Raw genomic sequence first — 6,193 nt, 5'->3', positions numbered from 1 at the left:
GGGCCCCACTTTTTCAACTTTCTAAAAAGTAGCTTTTACACTTCCCAAAATTTTAAAAAAGTATCCTATTATTTATAATCTACTTTGTTAATATATTTTAGCTAGTTTATAGTTTTCAATGTTTATATATTTTATTTTAAATTTGGGCTTGTAAAATTTTGTAAATATTATATATATAATTTTATTTTATTTATAGATAAAAAATATTATTTATAATCTACTTTGTTAATATATTTTAGCTAGTTTATAGTTTTCAATGTTTATATATTTTATTTCAAATTTGGGCTTGTAAAATTTGTAAATATTTTATTTTCTAATAAGATCCGAAGTTACAATTATATTGTTATAGGTTCTCAAATTCAAAGTTAACAATTTACTTTGTAAATATTTCGTTTTGTATTCAGTTTGATTGTATCCTTTAATCTTATTAATTTAACATAATGAACGTTGATATTTCAAAAAAATATATTTTGTACTCATGTAAATTTTACCGTTTTTACGAAAATTTCTATACATTTAATATTTCTTAAGTAATAGCTTATCACATAGGTAAGTGAAAATATATTTGATCTCATTTTCAAACACCGTATAGTTGTAAAAAATCGAAAAACAAAAAAAAACCGAAAGAACCGACAAAAACCAAAACCGAAAAAAACAACTTTGTATGGTTTGATTTGATTTTTAGATTTAATAAACCGACATAATTGGTTTAGATTTTTTTTTAATAAAAAACCAAACTAAACCGACATATGTACACCCCTACCAACAACCATAGATCCTTAGTTCAAATTCCTAAAAAAATGACTTGTTTGATACCTGAGAAAAATACAAAGACCTCCCGGGAAGACTTGCATAATAATACCTTAAGATAATATTCAACGATTTTTTGTGCATTCTTCTACAAGATATTGAAATTATTTAGTTATAACATTGTGATGTGTCAGAATTTTACAAACCACCCTAATTTCTCCGCACAATATAAAGATGAAGATACAGGAATATGCATGCCATAATCATGAAAATCTATAGGGTCAACAATAATATATTAACAAAGGTGCAGGTAGGCATATATGTTTCTAGAACGAGTGGTGAGACAACTAATTTCACCAAAAAAAAAAATCAAATAAAATTGAACTTGTTATTTTTCAATGCGAAGATCAATTGTTTTGATTCCTCTCAAACAAAGCCAACAATCGAATGACGCTAACCCTGCACCTTCAGCAATTTGTAGGATGTACAACCTCTTTCGCCAAGCTGGTTAAGTAGGAAAAGTTATAAGCAAAGTTATAAGCAAATTGTCAGAAGGACACTTGAGATGTTCAAAGAGAAACAAGGCATCAGACATCATTTACATTCAATAGGCTATATAACTAACTAAAGATTTTCAGATATAGACTTGTCAATGAACTTATTTCTTAAACTTTAATCAACTTTATCAAGTATCAATAACAACAAAAAGAATTCTTTAACTTCTTAGTCATAAGGGCAGCCAGTTCATTCCGAAAAAGAATTTCAGTGTCACGAAGTATTGCACAAATTTATGCATTGTAGGGTCTATAAGGTGCTGCATAGAGAGGACTTCTTGTACACACCTTAAGACATATGGAAGGGATCCATTTTTTACTTGCATACAACCCTGAGTAAGTATACTAAGATTTTTTGAAGGCTCATTCTCGAGCCTCAGTGAAGGCACCCTTATTCAAAGTAAAGAATTTTTGGAGTTGCGAGCGAGACTATCATCTTTTACGTCCTTTAATCTAGTCCAAAGAAGATATGAATCTTATTTTTTATAGAAATTGGAAGAGGAAAAGGAAGCTTTGATATCAACATTCGCTACTCATTGTTGAACAGTTCCAGAGTTTCACTATGAGTTAGGTGAGTGATTCATTGCTAAAGAAATCAATAATGGGTCTACTTACAAACTCATGTTCACTACATTCAAGCTCCTAATGTGATAGTGGATTTAAGCCACCAAAAATGACCCAAGAAATCTAAGAATATACAACCATAAGATAACAATAAATCAAATTATGAACCGTATGCGAAATAGAGGAAAAACCTGTAAGATAACAATAAATCAAATTATGAACCGTATACGAAATAGAAGAAAAAACCTTTCTCCTCTGACGACAAGTACACAAGCCATGAAATCACTATGACCGGATATGAACTTAGTAGCTGAATGCATCACAATATCTACAAAACCATGGACAAGTAAGCTAACATTCGATGCATATTATATGAGAGTATTCTAGTTAGCGGAACAAAAAGTATTTGCAAAAATACTTGCTCCGAGCTCCAAAGGATGGGGCAATACTGGGACATAATCTTGTTATCTACCACCACAAAAGCCCATGTGCTCACCACCTTGGAAATTTTCTGTAATAAATCAGAGGACACAACAATATGAGACGAAAAGATCATTCTCTTTTCAAGATCAATCTATTACTATCTATCAGCAAAAGTGTAAGCTGAAAATTATATGTGCATAATCTAATATGCCATTGTCAATCACCCATACAAATATCACAAATTTGTTGATGAGGGGGTTGGTTGGACTTTCCAGCCAAACTAACTTTGTCCATGGTTTAATCACAAAAGCAACCTCATCTAAATTAGTGGTATCTAGTTCTTGTACAAATAAGATGACAATCAAGATTCTAATAACCTAATTGACAACAAAGTTACATCGATAAAAGACCAACTTCACCAATCCCAGTTTTTCAAGATAACCAAATCAAGCACTAGGCCCATTATTTTCCATTATAGATCATATGAAATGGTATAGATACAACAATCCTACATCATGTTGGCTACACTTATTTTGTCTATATAGTTTGCACATCGACTTTGTGAGTTTTATCAATCCATTTCGCCACTAGCCTCTTTATATATTTCTGGCTCTCTCGCGAATATGACTTTAGAGCTTGTTTATCAATATCTACTCTTAAATGTAAAATTCTAAGAATACCATCATTTAAATTTATATGGATTTTTTAAAGAAAAGTTGTAGTGAAGAATCAACTATTTATATAAGTTACTACCACGTAATGTCTTGTTAATAGCTACTACCTCCTCTACATTGTTTTTAAATTCTTTAGCTGAATTAAAGCATAAATGACCCTTATAAATAAAAGAGACAAGCATGAAGCTCTAGTTCCCTCCGCCATAATTTCTTTTAGATAAGCACTAATCGATTTAGATAAGCAAACAGAGGCTTCCTCAAATATATCACTAATCAATTTAGATAAGTAGACTCCATACTAAAGGGAAGAAAATTTGACAACACTAAAACACCTTTAGAAGAGTAACCATTGCATACACTTGATTCACAGTTGGAATTTGTTTTGAGCAAAATTTGTCACCTAATGTGATCATATGAATCGTTTAAACCAGCCAGAAACTGCAATAATCTATGTTCCAGAGATGGTCAATATAGTCTTTCGACTTATCACAACTACAACTCGGTGCACGCACAATCATATCATATTTATCTCACAGCTCCTTCAACCTTGAATAATAGATAGAGAAAGAATTTGTACCTTGAGATGGTCTGGTGTCTTTATGCAACTGAAAGATTCTTATGTGATTCACTTTGTTGAAGTGTTCCTTTAGATCTTCCCACTCTGCATGTGCATTTGATCCATATATTATCTCGTTCAGTAAACTCTTCAAAACTGAATTCATGATCCACAAATGCACAATATTTTCATATTTGTCCCATAGATTTCAAATATCAGTTTTCTGTAACTCCCTTTTGGAAGTTCCATTCACAAAACCTAGCCTCCCTTTTATGAGCAAAGCAATTAGCAACGACCTGCTCCATAGATCATAATTTTCAACTCTTGGCAGCTGAACTCAACAACAAAACAAGAAAAGAGGAATTGAGAAAAACGCTAACCAGAAGTCGGCATCAATGAAAGCATTCCAGATGCTTCTAGTTTAGGGTACTGGAAGAGATACAAAAGATATGTCAGTATCCAATAAATGATGTTGGATTGAGACTACTGATTGAACAATGAAGTAAACTGTCCTTGGGTATACTAATAAAGTTTTGGAGGTTCTATTTTATTCGGTGATAAAAATCTAGAGCCACAACATCCAAGTAACATATCAATAGAACTTGAAATAAACATTTCACATTTGAACTCCAAAGAGACTACAAATTATTAACTTAATCTAAACAAAAGTGCATCATTCACACAATCAGTGAAACTGCCTTTCAAATTCATGTAAGACAGTCTTCAGGAACTATTACAAGCAAGATAGCATCTCTTCATAAACAAGCACAAAAGCAAAACCAAACGCAACTTGCTACAAGAACAAATCATCAAGTAAGAGTGTGGAAAAAGAACCTTATAACAACAGCTTTATCAAAATATCCTTCTCGCCTATCACGAAATGAATTCCATGCCATACTCGTTGGCTGGAATAAAATTTTAAATGAAATCAATGAATCACATGAAAAGAATAGAGTAAAACATAATGTAGAGAAACCAGTATAAAGGACAGAAGTGTCAAAACTTCGTCATATATGGAGAACAAATAAGCAAGGAAGACTCACATAGTTTCGCTTTGGCAAAATTGTAAGGCGAATGACTCTCTCAAGCCCATTCAGAATGATTTATCTGTGAATACACCCAAAAAATATTTCTGAGTTGCAAAAATATGGCAGATTCTTCAACAGTTTTATAATTTCTAATGGAAAAAGGTAGGATTCCCAAAACTAGCAGAGAAAAGGAGCTGAATAGAGTGGGGATAAATAGATTGATCATAAGAATTTTAGCTCTAACCCCCCCCCCCCTCCCCCCATTTATGATGGCTCTTCCTTGTAAGCAATTAACTTTTGGAGTCATTAGCAGCTCTCAAGTGACATAGCTTTGACTAAAAGAGGAAAAATGAATAAACAAAGGACATGCAAGCACTAACAATAGTACTGTCATTAAAAAGGAAAAAAGGAGGCAACACAATTCGTATTGGTGGTTCTATGATTGAACGCTTACTCTAAACCTCTCTGACCTTCAAACATACATCTGATTCATGAGATACAAATCCAAAATATATGGCTTTGAACTAAGCTAGATAACTAAGTAAAAATTGAGGCGAAATCAGTGGGCAATCAAACACATAAATTGTATTCTATATTCAAGAGGCAAAGAACCAAACTAGAACCTATTGAAACTATATTGAAAACACTTGAACCAAAAAAAAAAGCAAAGAACAGTAAGTATAAACTAAAAATTAACTTGAAATTTGTACTACAAAACAACTTAAACAATGAATCACATCTTAGACAATAAATAGAACAACAAGCATTAAAGGAAAATTTATGATTTGACCATTTAACACAATGGCCGAACTTAACCCAAACACAACGACCGAACTTAACCCACAACAACTCATATACGAGCAATTCACAACATCACACTAATATCACCTATTTAAACACCAACATAGAGATAAAACTAATCAAAACGGAGATTAACATGCTAAAAACCGAATCAAGCTTTTAAAAAAAAAGAATTGTTAAACAAGAAAGAAACCAGACTAACTAGCTAAGAGTACATCGAATTAATCAACCCAACGAGGTTATACAAGGATTTAAATAAGATGATAAAATTTACCTTTTCTGGAACAGCGACTGGGAACAACGAGCTTTGACTACGAAGTTGAACCACCCCCAGGATTAGGACTCCAATGAACTCCGATGAACTCGAAAACCACAAATTACTATGGTTTTTGAACCCGTAACTCTAATTTTTTTATGCTATTTGAGAACTTTTCTGTTTCGTTTAACTTATGTTAAATTGTATGTTCTTGTGGGTCCAAAAAATAGCCAACTAAGAGTCGCGGTCAAACACAAGAGGCTCTTGCTTCAAAACACACCACAAATCAGTTTCCCTTTTTCAATTAAGCAAAAAGGTAATGGCTTCGGTTGGTACTGATAAATAGTCCACATGCAAACTTTTCACAAAAGAAATCCTCTCATTCTCATGAAACATTTTCAAAAACCAAGAATCATTTAAGTGACAACAACTCAAACTCAAGAAATGACTCAACTCATTAACTCTTTCACATGCTCACTTGACTCAATTAGGAATTTGCAAGATCACCACCTTTTCAACTTACATGCCCTCACAAGAAAGAAGTGTCCCAAAACCACACACATATAAACAAGACAAGGGACAAAGAT

At 32.4% G+C, this 6,193-nt stretch overlaps 1 long non-coding RNA gene across 1 annotated transcript; it reads right to left on the bottom strand.

Annotated features, from left to right (window-relative positions):
• Positions 1–1,073: 1,073 nt before the first annotated feature.
• Positions 1,074–6,186, bottom strand: LOC107063443 (uncharacterized). Its single transcript, XR_001475287.1, has 8 exons — positions 5,625–6,186; positions 4,565–4,628; positions 4,356–4,426; positions 3,902–3,950; positions 3,543–3,817; positions 2,287–2,379; positions 2,115–2,196; positions 1,074–1,254 (listed from the first exon to the last, which is right to left on the bottom strand). It is a non-coding gene; the product is annotated as an uncharacterized lncRNA (long non-coding RNA).
• Between the last annotated feature and the right edge of the window lie 7 nt (positions 6,187–6,193).

This window comes from Solanum tuberosum, unplaced genomic scaffold, assembly GCF_000226075.1.
Source record: "Solanum tuberosum cultivar DM 1-3 516 R44 unplaced genomic scaffold, SolTub_3.0 scf00357, whole genome shotgun sequence".
NCBI classification, from domain to species: domain Eukaryota; kingdom Viridiplantae; phylum Streptophyta; class Magnoliopsida; order Solanales; family Solanaceae; genus Solanum; species Solanum tuberosum.
Note: the sequence above shows the minus strand (reverse complement) of the source record. Positions and strands in the feature narration are given on the sequence as shown.